This window comes from Triturus cristatus, chromosome 3_1 (genome assembly GCF_964204655.1).
Source record: "Triturus cristatus chromosome 3_1, aTriCri1.1, whole genome shotgun sequence".
Classification (NCBI taxonomy): domain Eukaryota; kingdom Metazoa; phylum Chordata; class Amphibia; order Caudata; family Salamandridae; genus Triturus; species Triturus cristatus.
The window spans coordinates 708,325,524-708,351,523 of record NC_140583.1 but is presented as its reverse complement, the minus strand read 5'-3'; positions in this window follow the sequence as shown (position 1 = coordinate 708,351,523).

The following is a 26,000-nucleotide window of genomic DNA, read 5'->3' as shown; positions in this document are numbered from 1 at the left end:
TTCTTCTTTAGTGACTCTTTGGTCATGCACGCTTGCTCTTTCCTTCCTATTTAAAATTTTATCTATGAAAAGGCCGAAACAGCCAATACACAATTTGCTAACTCTGGCCAATGACATAGCTTTCTATGCCAATACTGGTGCACCTGAAGATTGTGATTCTCTAGGACATGTTCTGAAACATATGCATTGAATTGGGCACATATGCCCTTAGTTATTGAAGCGGTCAAAAACGAAGCACTACTTTTCAAAGTCTGCAGAAAATTCAGAAGGGATCTAAAACTTGTGCAGAGTACCTCAGTGAGGCTTCATTAACTTCAAATGCCATGGTTGGTGAAGGGACATTTCTATGCATCATTGCAAGCCATTTGCCATAGACTGTAAAATAACATTTCCTGAATTGCTCCTCAATATTTCTTTGCTTAACAAGTGGCAAGAATTCCAACATGGAGCAAGTTGCAGTGCCAAAGTCACTAAAAGTGTCGCCCAGCCTACTCTCAAGAAGATGTTTCACGTCTACACAATCACGCTGAACACTTGGAAGACAAGGGTGTTGTCAGACTCTAGTATTTTGATTATGTCCACTACAGCAGTTATGTTTTCCTGTAAAACCTAAGCATGCAGTTGAATGTACTTTGTTCCCATCACTATCGATATGTGACCAAAGATCATCACATTTCTTGCCTTTGGCATCATCACTTAGCAAAAATTCTATAAATGGTCGCCACATGGATGATATAGCATTCAGAGCCTCTAGGACTGAGAACCAATGGCTAAGTGACACAGTTAGGATGACTCTTTCTTTGATGCCACACAAAGCACAAAATAAGAAATATTAGCATTTTAGTTCCTGGGCATACCAAAACAGTGCACCAGAAATGACTACAAACTCAATAGCATTCTTCATTAACTCTGAAGATTGTAAAGATGCTTTCAGCATACCATCTAGCAAGTGACAAGGTTGTCTTACAGGGAAGCACTTAAGCTAAGGTATCGATTTTGACAGGTCATCATACAACTTTTTCATATACGTAGCTGAATTACTGTAAATACAAACAATATCATTCCAGTCTTTATTAAACTTGGTGGGAACTTTTTGCAGCAGCATTCCAAGTGATAATGCATTCCATGTTTAGAAAACGTCTGGAGTCATGTTTTCACCACTATATCAGATGCTTGGTGACAACACTCTTTTCATATATACCTTGCATTGAATGTTTAAAGCCTGGGGTGTTTGGCAATTCACCTACAATCAATAATGACTCGTTAGAAAAGGGAGCTGATGTATCAAAGGATTTCACCCATTCTCTGTCTGTGGTTAAATATGATAGTGCATATTAAGAAAGATTCTTATGAAACCAGCCATTTTACCTATCAGTGAAATCAAATGTAGCCAAGATATAAAATTTGATTTTAATATCTCCTGATTCTTTACAGTTTATAAAATAACTAAATAAGACCTAAAACATGCTTCTAAGCAATGTATCTTTAGACCAAAGACCACAAAACTGAAAAAAGCAGAAGGAAGAAGAAACAATATTTTAGGGACATCCCTAAACAACAAAACTCAAGCAGAATAATGTTAGCCCAGTCTTTCCTGCTGCTGCCTTGTATAACAAAATTACATGTTATTTGCCCCTTCAGGAAGAAATAAAAATGACTCTTTCACTCATCTTTTCCTTTCTTTCAATGGCACTTAGTTTGTGGTAGTGAAGGTGTTTTTTCAGTGTTTATATGTTTACACTGGTGATGGCTATTTTCCTTTCGGTGGGGTTTTATCAGTTATTATAGGTTTAAACCTAAAACCAGAAAGCCTATGTATAAAGCATTAGGACAATGTCTTTCAAGTTTACCACTCCCATTGGTTTACAAACTGCTAATGCGAGTAAGCACTCAGCAGAGCACGAAAGGATGCTTTGACAACATTGTGCCACGTAAATCACATTTGCAAGGTCAACCATGAGAGGCGATATTGGTTTAATGAGAAAAAATGATGGCGATATATTTTTAATGTTATGTAGTGAGAAAAAATTATGGGGAATACGAATGTGAATCCGAGAATGACTTCAGCAACAACCAATATGGTTGCCTTGCAGAGGGCTACTGCTCTCTGGCCATGAGTGTTGAAGCACTTATGTCTTTATCATTTGGTAACGCAGGAAGGCTGTAAAAGAAACCAAGGACAACTCTAGTTGCTCTAGTCTATTGCAGTCTGATATGCTTAGTACTGCCCTTTGCCAAAAACATAGGAAAACAAGCATTGACATAGCTAGTAGGACTCGCCTTTGGGACTTTATAAGTGTTTAGCCATGCAGCACATTGTTCTGGGTGTTACATCATCTACTGTTACATCACGTGGCTCTGGTGAAGGGCCACACACACCCAAGAACAGGCTTTCCTGCTAGTTACTGAACACTGGAAATGCAATTTATGCCCAGATAGGGCAGTGCTGCAACCTAAAAACAAGCACTGGCATAGCCAATAGGTCTCACCTTTGGGACCTTATAAGTGCTTAGTTATCCAGCACAATATCCTTGGTGCAACAACATCAAGTGTTGCATGGCTAAACACTTATAAGGTCCCAAAGGTGAGACCTATTGGCTATGCCAATGCTTTTTAATCCTGAGTTTGTGCTTCACCGGACCAAACACTCTTAAAATATACTGCCTACTAGTATGGATGTACAATTCCTACACTTTTTATTCCTCATTGTTTTTGTATACCATTTCCTATAGACTGACACCCGTATGATATGATCCATTGTCTCTGTATAATGTGTGTGTAATTTAAAGTGCTCTGACAGCAGCCGCTGGTAAGAATAACACTATAAAACGAAATGTTTGTGAGAGAGGGGCTATCGAGAGATGCGGGCACTGTTGGAGGGGGGTAGTGAAGTAATCTGCATAGAAGGCAGCCATTGGTGGGGGCTCCAAAAAACCAGCGCTACATCCAGCCCGGCACACATTCGTGCAAAGCTCGCCTTATCAGGGGTAACGAGCTGCAGAGAACAAAGAGAAAAGGAAATATGAAAGCGAGCGGCGTGTGGAAACTCACCTGTTTTAGTTGATGTGACTTGTTTGACGTGAAATAAAGGCGGCGAGAAGAAAGCGAGAAGGTGAAAGAGAGAGAGAGGAGGCAGAGGGGTGCGGGGGCGGCGAGGCCTGCTGGAACCTAATGCCAGCAGCACCGGTACTTCAGGCTGCACCAGCTGTCCCGTCAGCAGCCCGGACCTTGCCTTACCATCTGCTATAGGGTATGCGGATGCCAACATGTAAACACTATCTGAGGCCCTTTGTTGTTTTTACAGTGTTTCGCGAGGGCAGGCAGTCTTGTACCTGAAAGCACAGGTTAAAGAGAGTGATTTACAGCGAGGCGTGCATGTGCAGACCTGAAGGCTTGACTTGTACACAGCGCCTGCAGTCTCTGTTCCTCAGACACAATTCCTTGCCCCGTACGATGAAGGGCGCTGTGACGTGAGTTACCAGTGGGCCTTTTCATGTACTTGCTGCTGACAAAACCGCTGGGAAACCTTTCTATCTGGAAAGACAGGAGAGGCACCGAGCTCTGTGGTGAGTGTGCTGACTACACCTTTACTGAAAATAACGCACTTCTGGTCAATCTCTTCAATACAAACTCACAACCTGTGTATTGTTTTGCTTTATTTTCTTTACCATCAACAACAACACATTAACGACGAGACATATGCAGGGGAAAAGAACAAGTTTGACGAGGAGAGGAGGAGGCAGCAGGGGGAGGGGAGAGAGGAGGGGGCCTGCCCCTGTTTCCCTTACGGGAGCGAACACCATCTGTTTAAAAGTTAATTACAAACCAATGGTTTCAAAGCTTGCTCCCGCAAGGGAATCGCCAAACGTGCACGCGTTGCCATTGTAAGCAATGCAATGCGTGCACGTTTTTGGCCTCAAAAGCGAATCGATTCCAAGAGGTCTCCTCCTATGCGGCGCAAGCGCGCTGCGTAGGCGAGACCTAAAAATAGAGTAGCTGTAAGGCTGGATGAGATGTGTCAGAGGAAAGTGATATAAGATGAAAAGAAGAGACAAAAGAGAGCCATCACAACACTGCATCTCAGATTGCTTAGTGAACATAAAAGCATACTATCGGTCCTTTGTATCTGGAAGATAGAAACTCTTCACACCAGTGCTTAATTTGTAAAATAAATAAGTGAAAGGGCCCTTGTCAGGAGGACACTACTCCTTGCATATTTTTTTAATGTGTTTTGAATCAATAAATAACTGATATTATGCTCTATTCTAAATATGACAAACAACGCCACCATGTGCCAGCATGTCATATGTGCCAGTGTTGACAATTAAGTGCCGGTGCCGAGCTTCGGGAATCCACCAGCTCAAATTAAGCACTGCTTTGCACCAAGCACTGATGTGACAAAGTCTTAAACTTAAGATTGATGATCAACGATGCAAAATACTGGTGATAAATCTAACACCATAGTATCGGAGGAGCCACCATCTGATTGGCTGATTTACCAAAATATCACTTATTAAGAGTAGTAGAGTATCAGAAGAAGAAAGCAGTGAGAGCAGTGTAGCGTCCTCCCCAGCCTGGGAGCATGTAGCAGACCACGCTACACACAGAGATCTTGTTTACACATCTTTATTCTTCAGCATGCAACTGTTAACTGAACTGCGTTACAATCTTTATTAACCACACCTAGCTTAAGTAATACTTGTAAGAAGTCCGCCAAGGACCACTAGAGGCCTCATACACATAAACACAGGACACAACAAGCAGTAGGGCTTTAAGCGGGGCGAGACCCAATAGGTCCGAAAAGCGGCAGTAGTTAAAAGCTGACATTGATTTGCATCCCTATTGGGCCCTATATTCTGTCCTTAACTGAACAGGGAAAAGCATTGATTTCAGAGCAATGTCTGTACAAACAATTAAGACAATCTGTGTCAGCGAAGTAGCTCCTGTTTACATTTCACATGTTTAACTTAATTTACTTTCCCAACAGCAGTTGCTTTTCCCAGGATGTTGTTTTTCTATAGTTTATTTCACGCATCATAATACTCTTTATCTGAGCCTACTGTGAAATGGGTCACTTGTAGGTATTTGTCTGTGTGAGTCAGATTGTGGGTGGGTGTTTACAATCTGTGTTTTCTTCATGTTGATCTTCCATCAAGAATTATTCCATGCCCCAAGGTGTTATATTTTTCTATAAACAGTTTTAGTTTTCTGTGAACTGTTACACAATTGTGGTGAATTTCTCAAAGAACAGTGGAAATGTTGTTAGTCATAACTGCATGCTCAGCTAAAGTGATGTGGAACCATGTTTTATTTTACGTGGAATCCATCTTGTTTTAGTCACATTTTGTGATATTCAATGATGACAAGACCTGAGTAATATGTGCAGAAGTAGGATGACCTCGCCTAAACGAATGTACCCTGTTAGACTAAATGTCTTGTAATGCAAGGTTTGTTCAAGAACACCACTCGTGACATGCATTGTCTTGCTAGCCCAGCAACAGCCACCACTAGCATACCATATATAGGTTGCACCAAGTGTCTGCATTTGACTAGACAGGTATTGTGCAAATACTGTCTACTGACACACAGGCAGCTGGCCTGTGGAACTCACATGCCGCCATATTGTATCATGCCGCTGCTGTGTTACCCTGCTGCCTGCTCTTTTCTACTGATTTGGTTCTATGCTTAATAAATTGTGTAATTTGTACTGGCTAATTAACAACCCATAATGTATTTGTTCATAATAATGAAGAAAGGTCCTTGTAAGTGTATCTCCATTGGAAAAATTTTGTGATTTACAGGCATAAAAAGCTGAACTAGAGTTCTGTAAATCGGACACTAGCCTACTCAGCTCTTTGTCTCCTTGTGCACAAATATATAAAGTTTGCCTATGAACTTTGACAGAGTCTGTGTGTCTCTTTTATAAGGTTCTACAGTGACACAAAAGAAGTTTCTGATCATGTTTGAGAGCTCTGGAGTTGAAGCTAAAGGCACTGCGAATTTCTCAAAGTGTCTGTCAGTGGATTATAAAAGTGTTCAGATTACATGCTCATCGAGTCCTTGGCCTCTCTACAGATCACACAAAGAAATTATCACAAAATGACAATTAGTATTGGACATTCTATGCAAAGATTTGTGAAAGAGGTACACAGCTGTCACATTATTTACAGTGCGAAAGTAAATTAACGAAATGCAGTGCTTACAGGCGAGTGGGTGCATTGTGCATGTAAGGGGATGGTGATGTGAAGGAGGTGCAAGGAAGTGCATGCAGGAGAGAGTGAAAGGATGGTGTGTCTCACAGATAGGCTACAGAAGATAGCAGCGTGAAGGTGACAATAGGAGTGATCACGATATTGTGAAGGCCACTACCTTTTCCACAAACCTGTTTATTTTCAGGTCTCATATTTTCTGTAATTATTCACAACATCATTTTTACCTATTTGATACTTTTTCGACCTAGCATCCTTGGCGTGGTTTCCACTAACTTTTTGCCTTCTGACCCCCTGTTTTGCTGAACTTAATTTATGCTGGATTTAGGATTCTGGGCACTTTACCATTGCTAACCAGTGCTAAAGTGCATATGCTATGTACTTAAAACATGGTAGCATTGGCTATTCCACAGTTGCCATATTTAATTTACTTATAAATCCCTAATAAAGTGCACTATATGTGCCCAGGACCTATAAATTAAATGCTACTAGAGGGCCTGCAGCACTGCTTGTGCCACCCACTTCAGCATCCCTTTAAACATGGTTCAGGCCTGCCACTACAGAGTCTGTGTGTTTAGTTTAAACTGCCATTTCGACCTGGCAAGTTAACCTACTTGCCAGGCCCAACCATCCCTTTTATTATATATAAGGCACCCCTAAGGTCGGCAGGCCAACCTTCCCTTTTATTACATATTAGGCACCCAAAGGTCGGCCCTGGGTAGCCCTATGGGCAGGGTGCAGTGTATGTAAAAGGTAGGACATGTACTTTTGAGTTTTACATGTCCTGGTAGCAAAGAACTGCTAAATTAGTTTTTCAGTACTACAAGGCATATCTCTCCCAAGGGTTAACATTGGTATTGCCTTTGGAGTTTGGTGTCTCTGGACTCACAATTCAAAATCACAACTTATGATGAGTCAGATTTTAAATTGTAAGTCTGGAAATGTCACTTTTAGAAAGTTGGCGTTTTCTTACTTTAACCATTCTCTGCCTGTCTCTGAATACACGTCTGGGTTGGGTGACAACTAGGTTTTGTGCATTCCTTCTAGACAGCCACACAAAGGGAGAAGGGGTGTGACATTTTGCATCCCGATGGCCCATCACCAGGCTGATAGGCCTTCCTGCGGTACATTGGGTGGGAGGAGCTGACAGTTGCACCGGAATAGGGCTGTGCCTGTTCCCACACAAAGAGCTGCATACCCCCCTGTAGTGAGTCTGGAGCCAGGGCAGGAAAGGCAGGGACCTTGTGATCTTCAAAGGCCTCTTTGAAGTCCCCCCCCCCACTTCAAAGTCACATTTGGATATAAGTACTGGACCCCTCACACCACTAAATCAGAACTTTGCTGAAACCAAGGACATTCTGCCTGGAAGAAGAGCTGCTTTGCTGCAGGATGGACTGCCATTTTACTATCTGCTTTGCTGTGTTGGCCTGCTTCCTACTGATTGCTGTGCTATAGGGGTTGGACTGCCGCTTTGCTACCTGCTCTGTTGTGTTGGCCTGCTACCTACTACTTCTTGCCTAGGAGTGAGATGGACTGGGCCTGCTCTCCACATCCTTGAGCCCAAGTTACTCTAAGGGCTTGCTGGCTTGATTCCTGTTCTTGAAGTCTCAGGGCCATCAAAGACTTCCTTCAACTCTGCATCAGCTGCTGAACTCTGCCATCTGTGAATCTTCCCTTGGCCCTGAAGTGCTCCTCCAGTACTGGGCCCCAGAAAGAGGGTTCTGCAGCTATTTTGCTCCAGAATTGATACATTGTCACCTCTGCGCTGATCGGAACCGGCTCAGTGCCCTACGAGGCCTAGTTGTTCACAGGACATCTCTGCGTTGCTCAACAATAACACAGGACCTGACTGCGAGGTTCGACAATGACGCAGTGCCGATCCGAGGTCCCGACTGCGAGGCTCGATGATTCAGTACCGATACGAAGATAATGCTGCGATGCTCGACTTCGATGCATCAACCCGGCTGGATGAATCAGAACCGACGCATTGAGTATTCAACACCGATGCTTGCTCCATGTAAGATTCTTTTTCAGTGGGCCCTGCATGGGTCCTGTAGCTGGCCTGTGCTCCAACGTGGTTGGCCTGAACTTTGGATTTACCCTGGTCTAGTTAAACCTCAAGTAACCTTTTAGACTGCTAAGCACTGTTTTTGGATTTAAACTTTAAAAATTCATATTTGAAGTTCTACCTTTTGGATGTTTGCTGTTATGGTCTTGTTTTACTCAAATACATTTTCTCTATTTTACTAAACTAGTGTAGAGTGTTTTTGTAGTGCTTTCACTGTGTTGCTGTAATTTAAATGTTACACAAATACTTTACACATTGCCTCTTATGTTAAGACTGACTGCTCTGTGACAAGCTACCAAAGGGTGAGCACAGGTTTATTTAGGTGTGTATCTGACTTATCCTCACTATGAGTGTGGGCCATACTTGGACAGGGTGCACACCTCTGCCATCTAGAGACCCAGGGGCAGATTTACTACTTCTGGCGCATCTCTGCTAATCAGCAGGGATGCAGCAGAAGAGTTGCGACGCATCTGCCCACCCGTGCGCCACCACTGATGCACCGCATTTACAATGCGGCGCACTGTGGCGCACGGATGGGCAGATGCGTGTCGCATCCCCCCGCGGAACGGCGGCGCATTGCCGGAGTTGCGTCGCAAGCACGACACAGCTCCAGCAAGGCTCGGGGTGCCCCTAACCCTAACATGCTGCGTCAATCCTTACGCCTGCTTCAAGCAGGCGCAGGGTTTTGACTCAGCATGGCCATAAAAGTGACTGAGTGAAATCTTGTAGATTTCACTCAGCCACTTTTCAGAGATGTTTCTGCGCTGTAACGACCCCCCCTGTGCAGGAACGCCCACATGTGGCGCAGGGCTTTACAACGTAACGCATCTCCCTAGATGCGTCACGTTGTAAATAGCCCGCTGCATGGCGCTGGCTTTGCGCCGCCGCTGCATCACAAAAGTGAAGCAATGGCGGCACAAATCTGGTGTAAGGGACTTGTAAATTTGCCCCCCAGTTTCTAACAATACTGCTAACAAGCATTGACAAATCCAATAGGTGTGGCTTATTTTAGGTGCAAATTTGTTGTTGTGTTGTATGTCTGGATGTAATAACATAAAGCTCACAGTGCGGCACCAAAATATTGATTGGATGGTACTCAATGGAAAGCACAGGATTTTAGTTGACATGCTTAATTACATTGACCACGCCTCTTGGAAAGGATTCCTAGATGTGCTTCCAAGATGGCACCACTTTTGGAGACACTCCTCACTCACGTTTTTCATCCCACTTAAAGCCCTGAAGAGCAGCCCTCTCATTAGATGTGGCTGTGGTAAAATAGTACATCGCTCCCCTTTTTATGCAAATGGCTGCATAGATCTCTCCCTCTTCTTTACACGCAGCTGTACACATGTAGGTGGACTGCACCTCCCCAAAAGAATAGGGGAAAGACATTTTCCGTTGCTGTTCCATTTCGGACAATTTACATTTTAAAAGAAAACTTCTCTAGTCAAGTGAAGTGAATAGCAAGTCTGCTTTGTTTTAATAAAACAGCTGTTCACACAAACATTATAGGAAGTAGACAAATGTGTAATTTTTCTAAATGAGACTGCTTCACTGTTATTATTAGTTGAAAAAGGCCTGGAAAGAGAGGTCATTCGCCACATTTCCGCTCTCAGGGCCATATGTAGGTCATTTCTATTTACCGATTCCTAAATACCGAATTTTACCGATTCGGTATTTAAGAATGTAGTGTGTCGGTGCACACATGTGCATGTGTGCATGTGTGCACATGTGGCGCACATACATGCCCTAAGGGCATGTATGTCTGCCACATGGCACTTTTAAAAAAGCACAAAATTGTTTTTGAAAAGGTATTCGATATTTACCATCAACTTGTAGTTGGTGGTAAATAACGAATCCTTAAACCAAAAATGCACTCACTTGAGTGCTCCCTACATAGGATTTAAGGATTCGGTAATTTAAGGATTCGGTATTTTACCGATTTCTTAAAATACCGATTCGGTAAATTACCGAATCCTTAAAACCTGCCTCCTACATTAGAAAGGGCTAAATACCGGTCGGTAATTGGAAAATTACCGATTTTCGGTCATTACCGACCGGTATTTAGCTATCTACATATGGCCCTCAGTGCAATATTTCCTGACCCTCATGCTCCTTCTAACTGGGGCCAGGGGCAGGGGAGTTCGCAGACAGTGGGGGGCTTGTGTCATTGCCTGTGTGCCTGTGGGGAGTGTGTGTGTGTGTGCATGTTGAAAGGTCGAAGGGGAGGTCAAGCTGCTTTATCTTTGACCTGTGCAGTTTGCACTCACCAGCTCACTCTATCATCACACTGAGGAGTTGTTTTAGACGCACACGTTACAGGTAAAATTCAATTCAAAAGCTTATCAAGAGCACTTCTAAAATAAATAGCACCCCTACTACATCCACACAAGCCTTTAAAATCAGTAAAATGTCAACTTAGCCTGATGTGCCTTAAGCACAGTGCCGACCACCCCCCTTCAGTGTGTCCTTCTGAGACTCTTTCTCATGGCCAGTTGTTGTAAGTGAGTTTCACTCATTTCCAAGTCTTATTTTCAGTATTCGTCGTTTGCTCTCACCTCTTATGCCCATCTCTTTTTGTGTTGCTACTGATGGTGTAGTTGAAAACCAGGGCTGGCTGAGGGTTGAATGGGCCCATTCCAAACAAGCATTTGCAATGCAATAGGTCTCGCATTTATAAGAGTTTGAGCTATTGGCATTGTAAATTTACAATGCCTTTTATTTATGTTTTGGTTTAAAAACAAATAAAAGGCATTGTCATTTACAATGTCAGTAGCATAAACTCGCATAAAAGCAGTGTGTGGAGTGCAGCAGTGTGCGGCGTGCAGCAGTGTGCGGCGTGCAGCAGTGTGTGGCATGCAGCAGTGTGCGGCGTGCAGCAGTGTGTGGTGTGCAGCAGTGTGTGGCGTGCAGCAGTGTGCGGCGTGCAGCAGTGTGCGGCGTGCAGCAGTGTTTCGTGTAGCAGTGTGAGGCATGCAGCACTGTGTGGCGTGCAGCGGCGTGCAGCAGTGTGCGGCGTGCAGCAGTGTGCTGCGTGCAGCAGTGTTGTGCAGCATGCAGCAGTGAGTAATGCAGCAGTGTGCAGCAGTGTTTGGCGTGCAGCAGTGTTTGGCGTGCAGCAGTGTGTGCCGTGCAGCAGTGTGTGCCGTGCAGCAGTGTGTGGCGTGCAGCATTGTGCGGCGTGCAGCAGTGTGTGGCATGCAGCAGTGTGTGGCATGCAGCAGTGTGTGGCATGCAGCAGTGTGTGGCGTGCAGCAGTGTGCGGTGTGCAGCAGTGTGCGGTGTGCAGCAGTGTGCTGCGTGCAGCAGTGTGCGACGTGCATCTGTGTGTGGCGTGCAGCAGTGTGTGGCATGCAGCAGAATGCAGCAGTGTGTGGCGTGCAGCAGTGTGCGGTGTGCAGCAGTGCGCGGCGTGCAGCAGTGTGAGGCGTGCCCATCTCTTTTTGTGTTGCTGTTGATGGTGTAGTTGAAAACCACGGCTGGCTGAGGGTTGAATGGGCCCATTCCAAACAAGCATTTGCAATGCAATAGGTCTCGCATTTATAAGAGTTTGAGCTATTGGCATTGTAAAATTACAATGCCTTTTATTTATGTTTTGGTTTAAAAACAAATAAAAGGCATTGTCATTTACAATGTCAGTAGCATAAACTCGCATAAAAGCAGTGTGTGGAGTGCAGCAGTGTGCGGCGTGCAGCAGTGTGCGGCGTGCAGCAGTGTGCGGCGTGCAGCAGTGTGTGGCATGCAGCAGTGTGCGGCGTGCAGCAGTGTGTGGTGTGCAGCAGTGTGTGGCGTGCAGCAGTGTGCGGTGTGCAGCAGTGTGTGGCGTGCAGCAGTGTTTCGTGTAGCAGTGTGAGGCATGCAGCACTGTGTGGCGTGCAGCGGCGTGCAGCAGTGTGCGGCAGTGTGCTGCGTGCAGCAGTGTTGTGCAGCATGCAGCAGTGAGTAATGCAGCAGTGTGCAGCAGTGTTTGGCGTGCAGCAGTGTTTGGCGTGCAGCAGTGTGTGCCGTGCAGCAGTGTGTGGCGTGCAGCAGTGTTTCGTGTAGCAGTGTTTCGTGTAGCATTGTGCGGCGTGCAGCAGTGTGTGGTGTGCAGCAGTGTGTGGCGTGCAGCAGTGTGTGGCGTGCAGCAGTGTGTGGCATGCAGCAGTGTGCGGTGTGCAGCACAGAGACGTTTTAATGCATGGGCCAAGTGGGCTCTGGCCCCAGGCCCCAGCCTTTCAGGGGGCCCCCTGGCAGTCATCTCCATTCTCCAGACTTTTGCCCTCATGACCTTGCAAATTTCTTAAACAGATTGTTTTAAATACTGTTTTCCTTTACTTTATTTTTTATGTAGCTGGTGTGTGAGAGTCTAGTACAGCCATTTTGCAGAGAAATGTTGTGTTTATGTTTCATGCAATATACATAAAAAAAGTTTCTTTTATATCAAACAAGGCCTAACATATAAGAAATGGGAGGGCATCACAGGGATTATTTGCAGTAATATTGGTGAGCTGCTGGTGTGGTACAATATTTAAAACACCCATAACTATCCCTGAATATTGGCTGTAAACACATTTAGGGCCTTATTTATGAGAAGTGATGTATCGCTGTGTGAAAACAAGGATGCGTCAATTCTTAGTGCACCCTCCTTGCGACATGATGGATGCATCATAGTTACTGTATGACGCATCATGTCGCAAGGAGTTACAGATACGTCAGTATTTCTGACATATCTGTAAGCGCAACAGTGATGCATTGCTCGGGTGTGTTTGAAAATAGATACAAATCCAGGGATGTGTCTTTTCACATGGGACAGCCCCACGTGAAAGAGAATGCATCAGTCTTACACCTGCCGTGAGGCAGGGGTAAGATATTGACGCAATGGGGTCCAAGAAGCGGCGCACTGAGTTCTCATAGATTTCAATGCGCCACTTCTGCAAGGCTTCTTGCGGGGTAACACCCACCCTGCATACATTATACCTGGCGCAGGTATAATGCGGTGCAGGGGTTTACAAAGTGACGCATCTGCCTAGATGCGTCACTTTGTAAATAGTGTGCAACATGCACATTTTTGACGCTGCCGGTGCGTCACAAAAAGTGACAGTAGGAGGAAAACATTCATGAAAGACCCATCAGTTATTAAAAAGCCAGGTTTTTAAGTTCTTCCTGAAAGAGAGTAGGTCTGTGGTTAGTCTCAGAAACTCCGGGAGTCTTTTCCACAATTTTGCGCCTAGAAAGGCGAGGAATCTACCTCCAGTGCAGGCATGGCATATTTTAGGCACGATGGCCAGGTTGGCATTGGAAGATCTTAGGGGTCTAGATGTTGTGTAGCGACTAGCGCGCTTATTTAGTTAGCTGGCTCTTAAGCCATGGAAAGCTTTAAAGAAGATGGTCATCGCTATGAAGTCGATCTGTTCTTTATGCGGAGCCAGTGTAGAGACTTAAGAATAGGGGTCATACTAGATCTGGGTTTAGGTCTCAGGATGGCTCTGGCTGCCGCATTTTGTACCACTTGTAGGCGCTGGATTATGGATTTGGGAAGACCGAGGTACAAGCTGATGAAATAGTCAAGCTTTGATGTAATCAGAGCCTGCTCCACAATCTTTCTACTCTCAAGCGGTAACAGTGGCAGGAATTTTGTTGGCATCCGGAGCATGCCAAAGCAAGCGCAAGTTTTTGACTTTCTCCTTTTCTGCGGGCGGGGGTGGCTGATCTTTTTGTCACCAAGAGCGTTTCTGGATTACCAAAGAAAACAACTTCAGTTTTGTCAGGATTGCACTTCAGCTGATTGATCTTAAGCCAGTTAAAAACCTTTGTGAGGAAAGTCCTAATCATTGCCCGTCAAAGTTGGTTCCTTTTTCACATGTAAAACTCAGCTGAGTGTCATCAGCACAGGAAACTATTTTGACGCCCTCTTCCTCTACCAGAAACTCAAGGGGGGATAGATATATATTAAAAAGGGTAGGACTGAGAATGGAGCCCTGAGAGACACCTACATTCATGGCCGGAACCGGGGATAAGAAAGGGGGGAGCCAGATGTCCTGAGATCTATTTGCCAAGAAGGATGACATCCATGTTAAGGCGGTCCCCCCAGGCCGATGCTAGCAAGTCTCTCCAGGAGCCTCTCATGTGGGACTGTATTGAAGGCCGCCGACAGATCGAGCAGTATCAGAACAGCCTTGCCTCCCTGGTCCAGCTTACCCTTGAGAAATTCAGTCAATTCCAGCAAAGCGGACTCCGTACTGTAAATAGCCCTAAAACCGGATTGGGACTCAGGAAGGAGCTTCCCATCTTCAATGTGTTTTTGGAGGGCCTTGTTTACATGCTGCTCTAATACTTTGGAGAGAGCAGGAAGAAGGGAGATTGGCCTGTAGTTGTCAGGGTCCGTCAGTTTGGCGTTAGCCTTTTTTATCAGTATAAGAATCTTAGCATTCTTCCATAATTTCAGCATGTTCCCTGAGGAGAGGGAAGCATTAAAGAGCTGGTTTACCATGGGGTTCATGGTGGGAGCTAATAGGTTCAGGATATTCGCTGGACATGGGTCGATAGGAGAGCCAGACTTAATGCTTTGGAGAAGGGTCAGTGATTCTTCAAGCTGAAACTCAGGAAAAGCTAGTAAAGATGGAGGATCCAAGAGGTGAAATTTGTTATTAGAACTAAGGTAGAAGGTCAGTTCTTCCTCTGAGATGTTAGTGAATGCTTGTTTGATCACGAGAGAGCTTTTTGTGGAAGAATTGAGCTATTTGCTTAGACCATTCTTCTGTGCATGGCCCTTCCTTTGTCCCGGCTTTCGGGGCGGTAAAGGATTTAACTATGCTAAAGATTTCCTTACTCTTATTTTGGGCATTTTCTATCTTGGTTTGAAAGAAGTTTTTCTTGGCTGCCTTCACGAGAATGTAATGAGCTTTTAAGGTGTCTTTATACACCTTCATGTCCTAAGGTGCATAGGATTTACGCCATTTCCGTTCCATTTTTCTACAATTGTTTTTGCTACATCTAAGGGAACCGTAAAATTATGGAGCTGGTGGGGCCCACCTCTTTGAGGAGTGGGAAACCACCGATACCGCTGCACCGATGTTGGTTCGGAGCCATGAATCTATTGAGAGGGCGTCCGAGTCGGGGCAGCCAGACAGCTCCGGTGAGGAATAACTGAGGGCGTCTACTAACATTGGGATGGATATTTTATGGAATGTCCTGTAATTAGGGACCCTCTGCCCTGCGTTAGCCCGAGGGGCAGTGGCAGAGTTGGGAATGATGAATTTTAATAGGTGGTGGTCAGACCAGGTAATGAGAAGAAGTAAGCTTACTGATCTGTCAAAGTTGTGAAAAATGTGGTCGAGGGTATGGACCTTCTCATGGGTGGCTGAAGAAATACATGGAAACATGTTGCAGGCCTGCAGCGTCTCCAATAAGGGAAATTGTTTGAGGGTCTTTTCTATTATCCATATGTATATTGAGATCTCCCACAACAAGGCAGTTGTTGTATTTTAAGGCCAGGGAGGTGGTGGATGTATTAAGCGTAGTAATAAAATTTCCAATTGCACTGGGAGGTCTGTAAATCAGAAAACCAGCTATGCTATGATGGGGGGATAAGGTTGAGCGGAAGCCTAAGGACTCTGCGCCCTCAATGTTTTCCATCGGGATGGGAGAGCAGTCTAGTTTTTTATTGTAAATTATGGGGACACCGCCCCCCTTCCCACTCGGTCGTTCCCTCCTAAGGATTTTATAACCCGTAGGGATGGCGGAGGTGATAGTAGGGTTGGTGGCTTCAGACAGCCAGGTCTCGGTGAGAAACAAGAGATAAGGCTGTTCATCTAAAAGTAGGTCTTAAATGTGTGGTTCATGCATTTGCATGGAGCGACAATTTAAAAGTGTGGCCTTTAAGTCCTCTGTTTTCTTATTGTTTTTACACTTATTGTTGTGTGGGAGGATCTTGGGTACACGTTTCCTTGGCTGGAGGAGACCAGTTGCACTTATTGCGTTGAAAGTCTACCTCCAAGCTCGGATCAGCCGCTGTACACTGACATAATGGTAGCCGCCTAAGGCTAAGCGGTTTTTCCCTAATGTAATATAGTGGAAGAAACTCACTGGGGGGGAACTGGGCAGCATGGCTGGCGCCGGACGCCTCCAGGATGCTGACGGGCGTCTGTGTGCATCGGGAAAATTTAGGCTAATGCCTATGATGCAAACTGGATCGCTAATGCAGCTGAGGAAGCGGAAACTGTGACGGCGGAAGTGAGGGGCCCAATAGTAGCCCCAGCCCTCCGCTCAATCGGTGTATCAGCCGCGGTGGACAAGGACTGGAGGAAAAGCGAGATGCGAATCGGAGCAGCTAAGGAGGTGTAGGCAAGCAGAATCAAGTAAAGTGCAAGTGCGCATAGGTAGGAGAAATTGTTAAAAAGCACAGAGTAATTCAGCCACATATATACAAGTTAAAAAGTATTAAAAACCTAGTAGCAGGGCAGGGAACACTAAATCCTACCGCTGTCAGCTGCGCGCATCTGTTTACATCGGGGAAAATATAGCCTAATGCCCATGATGCAAACTAGATCGCTAACGCAGCTGAGGAAGCGGAAACTGCGTGGGAAACAGGGGCTCAATTTGTATCATAAATTCAAAGCTGTTCTGCACAGGGGCCCCCAAAATATGTTTGGCCCAGGGCCCCCAAAATCCTTAAGATGTCTCTGTTCTTGACAGGTATGAGAGGTTCACTAGTGAGAATATATGAGCATAGTCAGGATTGTATATTTCACTAATATTGTGTTTTTTTTGTTACAGGTCTCCCTTTCCCTCGCTGCACCTACCCCAATCCCTATCCCTCGCCTGATCGCCTCAGTACTCTGGAGTTTGTTAGTCAGAGTTGAGGATGTCAGGAGGTGGACCCCTTTGAGCATCACCCAGATTCTGAGGAGTTCTTGTGGATGAGACAGAATCACGTACCCACGATATACGCTCCTCCTGATCTGGGTCATTCGCAGAGATGGTGTCTTTAGACGATGTGCTACACGCACTTGTAGCGGTACAACAGGAATTAGTTACTTCCAGAGCAGAAACCGCGGCTTTACGAGAGAGTGGATAGGCAGTCTAGAAACCCATTTGATGCCTCGACAGCTACCACAGATTCAGGTGACCGTTCCACCTCCCATTCCTAGTCCGCAGAGATATTCCGGCGATCCATTAAAGATTCAAACTTTTCTGACACAGATAGCTATACACTTCTCTTGTAAACCTGCTTCTTTTCCTAACAATCTTTCTAGGGTGGCTTTTGCCATCTCATATCTGACCGGGGACGCCGCCAATTGGGCGGTGCCTTTGGTTAGGAATGATGATCTGTTGCTCACGGATTGGACGGCTTTTCGGAGGTAGTTTGAGAGAGTGTTCGACCGCTGGGCCACCACGTTCAGCGCAGATAGAGAGCTTTTGGAACTTCGATAGGGTAAAAAGGATCTGGTGACCTATATGACGGCCTTTAACCGTCTGGTGGCAGAAACTGCCTGGCCAGAGGAAAAGAGGATGTCGCTGTATTACCAGGGATTAAGGGACGACATGAAGGATGTGCTTGCACAAATAGATCCACAACCCACCACCTGCACTGACTTAATCAATCTCACATTAAGGTTAGACCATAGATTGGCTGAGAGGGGAGGGGAATGTAGAAGAGGAGATAGGGTTTTAGTTGGGCCGGAGCATGATAGCTGTTCAGCATACACCCAGCAGGAACCAGGTCCTGAACCCATGGATGTGGGAGCTATTAGACCTCCGTTACCCAAAACCGAGAGAGAGAGTCACAGGGCTCAAAGACTCTGTATGTACAGTGGGAAGAAGGGACACTATGTGAGAGAAGGCCTACTGAAACCCAAGAAAAGGAATACCTATTATTCCAGTAAAAAAGTGGCAATAGTAGCGGTACGATCCTTCGGTAGAGGAGACCCTACCGAGACAGAGATTCCTTTAGAAGAAACAACAGAGAAGGAATGGAGACTGCCATCATTAGCGGTCACGGAGGTAAAGAGCACAGAATCACACATAGTGCTGTCCATGATCCTTAGGACTGGACAACAAAGACACCAGGTATGGACCATGATAGATTCCGGAGCCACCGGAAACTTCCTTGACTGTGGTTTGGTACAAAGACTGGGGTTACAGAGAGTGCCTAGTGACAAGCCAGGAAAGGTGTTAGCTGTAGACGGCACCCCGTTGAAGTCAGGTCCCATCATGGAACACACAGAAGTGGTGGAATTGGTTCTGAAAGGAGATCCACAGGATCACGTTGAGGACATCACACTAAACATTATTGAGGCACCTCAATACGAGGTCATGTTGGGTATGCCATGGTTATGGCAACATAACCCTACCATGGATTGGAGACTGAAGACCTTAAGTTTTCACTCAACAGAATGCTTAACAAATTGCATGAAAACACCTACCCGCACACCTTGGCCCTAGCCCAGATATACCCTGTTGCTACTGCAGCAGAGAAAGAGACTGAAATACCTCAACATCGAGAGGTTTTCTGTGAGGTCAAAGCAGAGGTCTTACCCCCACATCGGGAATAGGACTGTCGCATAGACTTGGTTGTAGGAGCCGTCATTCCGTCATGCAGAGTCTATGCGTTGTCCGAACCCGAGATCAAACATTTACGTGAATACCTGGATAATTTTTGTTCCAATGGATTCATTAGACCCTCTCGCTCACCAGCCGCTTCTCCTCTGTTCTTTAAGGCAAAAGCCAATGGCGAGTTGAGAACGTGTATCGATTATCGCCTGTTGAACAAGAATACAGTGAGGAATCGATACCCGCTTCAGCTCATTTCCGTATTGCTGGACCAGGTGAGGGAGACCAACATCTACACCAGGCTTGATCTGAGAGGGGCCTATCACTTGATGTGTATACGCAAAGGGGATGAGTGGAAGACAGCGTTCAAAACACGTTACGGGTTGTTCGAATACTTGGTTATGCCGGTCGGGTTATGTAATGCCCCGGCGGCTTTCCAATATTTCCTCAACGACGTACTTAAGGAATACATAGATCGAATAGCGATTGTTTACATAGATGACATTTTGATCTATTCAGCCTCTCAGTAACAACATGTGAAACACGTATCACTGATCCTCAAAAGACTGCAAGAACAGTGCTTTAAATGGGCTAGTACTGTCTGGTACTGAGTACCGGAACTTTTTTATTTTGAGAGGGAGAGTACCGGCACTTCTCAAGACAAATGCTGTACTTTTAATTGGAGAGTACCGGCCCTTCTCTGAAACAAGCAGGTACTCTGCTACAGAGTACCTACACTTCTATTTTTTCATTTCAAGCACTGTGCAAGAACATAGCTTGTTCTGCAAGCTAAACAAATGTGAGTTCAGCGTGACTGAGGTTGAGTTTTTAGGTGTCATTTTGAGTCCCCAGGGGTTTAGTATGGCTGAAAGAAAAGTGGAGGCGGTTTGGGATTTGCCTGTTCCCAAGAGTGTGAGAGACATGCAATGCTTTCTAGGCTTCTCCAACTACAATCGGAGATTCATCTCTCATTTTTCCCACTTGGCCTCTCCAGTGACCCGGTTGTTGAGGGAAAAAAACGCCTTTTCTTTGGACCACCAAAGCCATGGAGGCATTTAGTTAACTAAAGAAAGCCTTCTGTACAGCTCCAATCCTGCAACACCCTCAAACCGACATTCCGTTTGTAGTAGAAGCTGACGCGGCAGATGTAGCGGGTGGAGCGGTGTTGTCTCAATGGGATAATATACCGGGCAGCTGCATCCGGTGGCCTTTCTCTTCAAGAAACTGAATTCAGCTGAGACCAACTATACAGTGACCGAAAAAGAACTGTTGGCCATCAAGAAGGCCTTCCAAGAATGGAGACACTATTCGTGCGGGGCACAACATCCCATCACAGTCTACTCGGACCATAGAAATCTTCAGTTCATGAAAACAGCTCGACACCTCTCAGAGACAGATGCGGTGGATGCTGTTTTTCGCGGAATATGATTTCTTCATCACCTTCAGGCCCGGATCAGACAACAAAAAGGCGGGTCTGTTGTCTAGACAAGGAGAAAGTAATACGCCACGACAAGAACTCCATGAGTCTATTGTAAATCCTGACAAGGTTCTGTGTGTGGTCGCCGTAGAGCAGTTCCTCGAACTAGTCACTGACAATCGATCCCCAGAACAATGGAGGTGATGGGCCGATCAAAGTAATCATCGAACCCTCAAACATGGTGTTCCGTTGCACGACAATAAACTGTACCTGCCTACCCATATGCTACGATAAAACGCTTTCAACTGGTGTCATGACGCCGTACTTGCCGGCCATCCGGGACATAGGAAAACGCTACACCTGATTCAGCGTCATTTTTGGTGGAACAGGATGGCTAAGGACGTAGTACAATGGGTATCGCAATGTGAGACATGTGCGCGTGCAAAAGGGGATCAAATCAAGAGCAAGGGGAAGCTAATGCCATTGCTCAGACCATCACAACCATGGCAAACGATCAGTCTGGATTTCATCCTAGGCTTACCATTGGATCAGGGGTATAATGCTATTCTTGTTGTCATAGACAGTCTCACTAAAATGGGTTACTTCATTCCCTGTAAAAACCTTCCCACTGCAGGACAGACAGCGCAGCTGCTGTTATCACATGTGGTTCACTTACACTGACTCCCTAGGGTCATCATATCCAATAGAGAACCCCAGTTAGTTGCTAGGTTTTGGAGTATGTGGTGCAAGGCTCTTCATGTGGAATCCGCTCTGTCAACCAGCTTCCATCTGCAAACGGATGGGCAAGCTGAGCGGCTGAATCAGACTTTAAAGAAATTCTTGAAATATTATTCTAAGGAGGCAACTGAATCCTGGGTGTCCTTATTGTGGTTGGCCGGACTATCATATAACAATACTTGGCATAGCTCCATCAAAGAAACACCTTTCAGAGCTAATACAGGGTTTCATGCCACCACCCTGCCTCTGGTTGTCCCTAGTGAAGTACAGAACCATCCTACGGTTATGGCGCAAGTGAATACTCTCCATAAGATACACAGAAGAATACAAGTGAGCTTGGACCATGCCATGAAGTCCTACAAGAAATGGGCGGATCGCCATAGACAAGAAGGGCCCTCGTATCAGGTCGGGGATTGGGTATGGCTCTCCACCAGGAACATCCATTTCCGGATGCGTAGCATCTTTCATCCCCGGTTCATCGGTCCCTACATCATTCTTCGCCAGATAAACCCTGTGGCCTACAAATTGAAGCTGCCAGCTTCACTGAGGATACACCCGGTGTTCCACTGCAATCTGCTGAAACCAGCGAAATGTGCACGTGGCAGAGCGGCACCTCCGGTGATGAGGGATGGGCAGCTTGAATATGAAGTGCGACGCATCCTTGATTCCAGATATCGCAGGGGTCGGCTATGGTATCTCATTTCCTGGAAGGGGTATACGTCTGAGGATGACTCCTGGGAACCATGCACCGGTGTGCACGCCCCTCGTGCGGTGTGTCTTTTCTATGCTCGCAATCCCGGAAAACCTGGATCTAGGAGGCGCTTGGGAGGAGGGCGTACTGTCAGGCATTGACAAGCGGCGCCTACCGTGTGTAAAGCTTAAGAAGCACACACTGAGCTACATCTCCCAGAAGGCCTTCTGGGAGTGAACGCTAGCATTTAAGTCACGTACAACGCATAGAGCGTTGTACCTGATTCTCTTGGTACCCGGAAGTTTCCTGGTGCAGGGTGGCTGCTCTGCACTCTGTTGGTTGCTGCCTTGTTTTGTTTTGCCTGGAGGTCTTGGTGCGCGCCATTCAAGGCGTGAACTTCCGCTTTCCCCTGTGTTCTGAGGTCGCTGGGGGAAGTTGATGAACCAGATTCGTTCCGCTCGGACGAGCGCGAATGTTCGGAAAACGTTACCCTGTTCCGTGGCTGTGACAGGAGGAGTTTTCCGCTGCAAACTTACAACCGCGGGTTTACTGCCCCCCCCCTTACCGCGATAGGCTACTGGCTGTGGGACTTCTATTGTGGAGGTGAGGAGTATCTGGAGGAATTGCAAGGTGCTCCATGCCAAGGATTATTGAGGTACCGCAGTTATCGTGACATTTGTGTTTATTTTTGTTTAGTGCACATTGGAATCGTGTACTATTTTATGAGTTCCAAAGGACAGAGGGAAAGCATGGATTGCCATACTGACGAAGCGTGATCCTTCCCTCACAACCTTGACTTTTTGTTCAATTCCTGTTCCCTAGAGGTTCTTTAATTTTCTTTTTGCTTTATGGGAGAATGAGAAAGGGTATGTAAGAGTGTTAGTTTTTTTTGCTTCAACGAGAGTGGAAAAGTTGTCGGAGCACTAATTGAGTTGTGTTTTGGCATCTAGGTGAATAGTTTCTCCTGCGGTGAGAGAGGTATCTTGTTGGGCAGAGAGGATTCATTACAGCCAGGGAAGGTTCTTGACAGGTACGGGAGGTTCACTAGTGAGAAAATATGAGTATAGTCAGGATTGCATATTTCACTAATATTGTGTTTTTTTTGTTACAGGTCTCCCTTTCCCTCGCTGCACCTACCCTAATCCCTATCCCTCGCCTGATCGCCTAAATACTCTCAAGTTTGTTAGTCAGAGTTGAGGATGTCAGGAGGTGGACCCCTTTGAGCATCACCCAGATCCTGAGGAGTTCTTGTGGACGCGACACAGGTTGTATTTTTTATGTTGAACAGGAAGGAGGTGCACCAAAAAGATAAGTCCATAGCATTGTCTTCCAATTGTTATATATTTAAATCACAAAAGCAGCCAACGTGTTTCGTTCCCACGCATGAAACTAGGGAACTTCATCAGGGCTTAATGAGGTAATGTTCTCTTGTGCCTCACAAAGAACGGAAATTCACTTCTTCCAATCGTAATAATCTCCAAAAACTACAATTAGGCATCTTAATAAGCGCAAGCAATCTCCTCTTCTCCAGTCCGGTTAAGAATTTGTAACCGGACTGGAGAAGAGGAGATTGCTCACACTTATTAAGGTGCCTAACCGTTATAATTGGAGCTTACTACGATGAAGATCCCCAGTTTCATGTTTGGGAACGAAACGCGTTGGCAAGTTTTGTGATTTAAATAAAGAACAATTTTGAAGACAATACTATGGACTTCTCTTTTCAGTGTACCTCCTTCCTGTTCAACAGAGAGAAAAGAGATGAAGTAGAGAGATGTGAAGTTGATACAGAAGTAGAAATAGTGAGGGTGAGGTAGAGAGAGAGTTGTGTTAAAATCTGCTTTTCTTATAAACATATGAATTTTTTCAGAATACATAACTCAGACTTCTGATGTTGTAGCTTGGCAGCCAGACTCCTCCTTAACATCCCACACAGAACTCACACCATACCTTAGGGAATGACACTGGCTTCTGATACACAAATGCACTCAATTCAAACTCCTCACACACATTCAAAGCAATACACAACTCAGGCAGACACTTACTTGAACAGCCGCATCTTCTTCCACAAGCCACTCAGACATCTCTGCTCAACAGGAGTCATGCTCGCACACATCCTGCACATACCCAGAACCTGTTCAGGAGTACGGGCATTCTCTTACATTGCTCCTGCAGCACAGAACGACTTCCCAATCCTCATCAGAGCCTCCTCTGTATTCTTGAATTCCGCAAGAAGCTGAAGACCAGGCTTTTCAATTAACCAACCTACTATTGGCAGCGCTAGACACACACCTTCTCAGCACCAGGATACCCTTGTGGGTGATAGAGCACTTTACAAATACACATTACATACCATTGCAGAGCACACACCTTCTACCCGACAAAAGCACATGGAGAAGATCAACTTGTGGGCAGAGTCTCGGTCCAACTCCCAGTACTCCTTCTGCAACCTCTTTTTCTGGTCATCAGATAAGGTCTGGAAGCAACTGCCCTATCGAGGCAGACCCAAAGAGGTATAGAACGAAAGATTTAGTGAGAAAGGAGTAATTGAGTGAGAGAGTGGAAGTAGAAGTAACAGAGGTAGAACGAGATAGAGGGGAAGTGCATAGATGGGTTGGTGAGCAAATTCTGAGGTAAACTGTAGGACTGGGCGTAATTTATGTAATTTTCATATCTGGAATTACACAAACTATCCCAAAAATTACACAAAAATATTTATTACGTGAAATGCGGTTCCAGCACCTCATGCAAAAAAATGACTGAATACTCATTTCACACTAATTAAAAAAAAAGAACAAAGTGCATAATGTGCAATGCTTGATGAAACCATTTTGATTCAGGTGTGGAACTTCTGCCTCCAGCCTACCTGTTTACCAGGAATAGATGTAGCTAGAATCCCAACGCATGGTAGTCTGAGTGATGAACTGTTACAAGAATGGACACGTAACAATACGGACTGCTCTAAGGGAATGATCCAGATACTGATTAAGCTTGCATGAAGAGAATATGAGAGTACAATCAAATCAATTAAAATATGGAAAAGGAATAAGAGTCCTACAAAGAAAAGCATGAGTTAAATACCTATAAGGAAAAGATGGAAGTAAGGATGCAAAAATATGAGGAGGATATAAAAAAATAAAAGCACTGGAAATTTACAATAGATAAAATGGATTATGAAAATGGATGATCCTTACATTTGTCAAGAAATATGGCTATGCAGTAACAACAGAAAAAATGCATCCAGATGTACAAGAACGAGATGAAAATGTAACCTAAGGCAGCTCAGTTATAAGGTCTGATATAGAATCAGATACTTCCAGTGGCGGCTCCCCCATAGGGGCATGGGGGCTTCGCCCCACTGCTTTCTCGCAGCGTGAGTAGGCAGAAACATAAAATGGTAAAACTACCATTTTATGTTTCTGCTTCTCGCACTGCGAGAGAGCAGAAGTGCCTGGTTGGGGGCGGGCATGTGGACGGTCCTGCTGGAGGGCAGGGGGAGTGGCTTGCCCACTGTTGTGGGTACTGACTGTTTGGTCGGCAACAGGGCCGACCAACTTAGTCATGCGCAATCCCCCTTTTCTCTATGTAGGCTGCTGCATGCAGCCTACATAGAGAAAATGGTCCGGCTGGGGCACTCTCATCTGCGTCTCACCAATCACAACGCTGCCATTGCAGTGTTGTGATTGGCTTAGGGTGGGGAGGGAGGCTGGCTGATTCGGTGCTTGGTACTTCTGTAAAACGCGGCACCTGGCTGCAGCGTTACACGGTCCAGGAGCAACGTGGTACCCGGGGGCAGGGTAGGTAAAGTTAAAAAAACACAAAAACTTTTATTCCCCACCTGGCACCCACGAACACCCGCGCCCCCCCCCCCCCCCTCCCCCTCACTCCCGCGAGCATGCCGGCCGCGGAAGATTCATCCATCTCAGTACAGAGTCCTCAGTCAGCCACAGTGATGCGCACAGCACCCCAAGGCCAAGAAATGTCTGAAAAGCTTGCTTTTGGCTTGATGTGTATCGCTAAGAGTGACAATGGGCATGTGCTTGTTTTTAAAAAGGGAAATGTTCTTTCTTTTTCCCGCTTGTTTACTGCCAAATTATTTGGACTCGTGTTTCTTGTCTCCGGTCTTTATCTCGCCCTTATGTCCTATACTGCTATCTGCCATTGGTATGGCATTGTAGTGCTTATTCACTGTGTCGTTATTGAGGACTGGTAGTAGGATGTGCTCCATATGTTGGGAACGAAGCTTCCTTGACTGGCAGGTTTTTGTAGTGCCTCATAAGGTTTGCTATCAGAAACAGGGTGGTGTAATTACTAAAAGTAATGGAATACTCTTATCAACCACGGAAG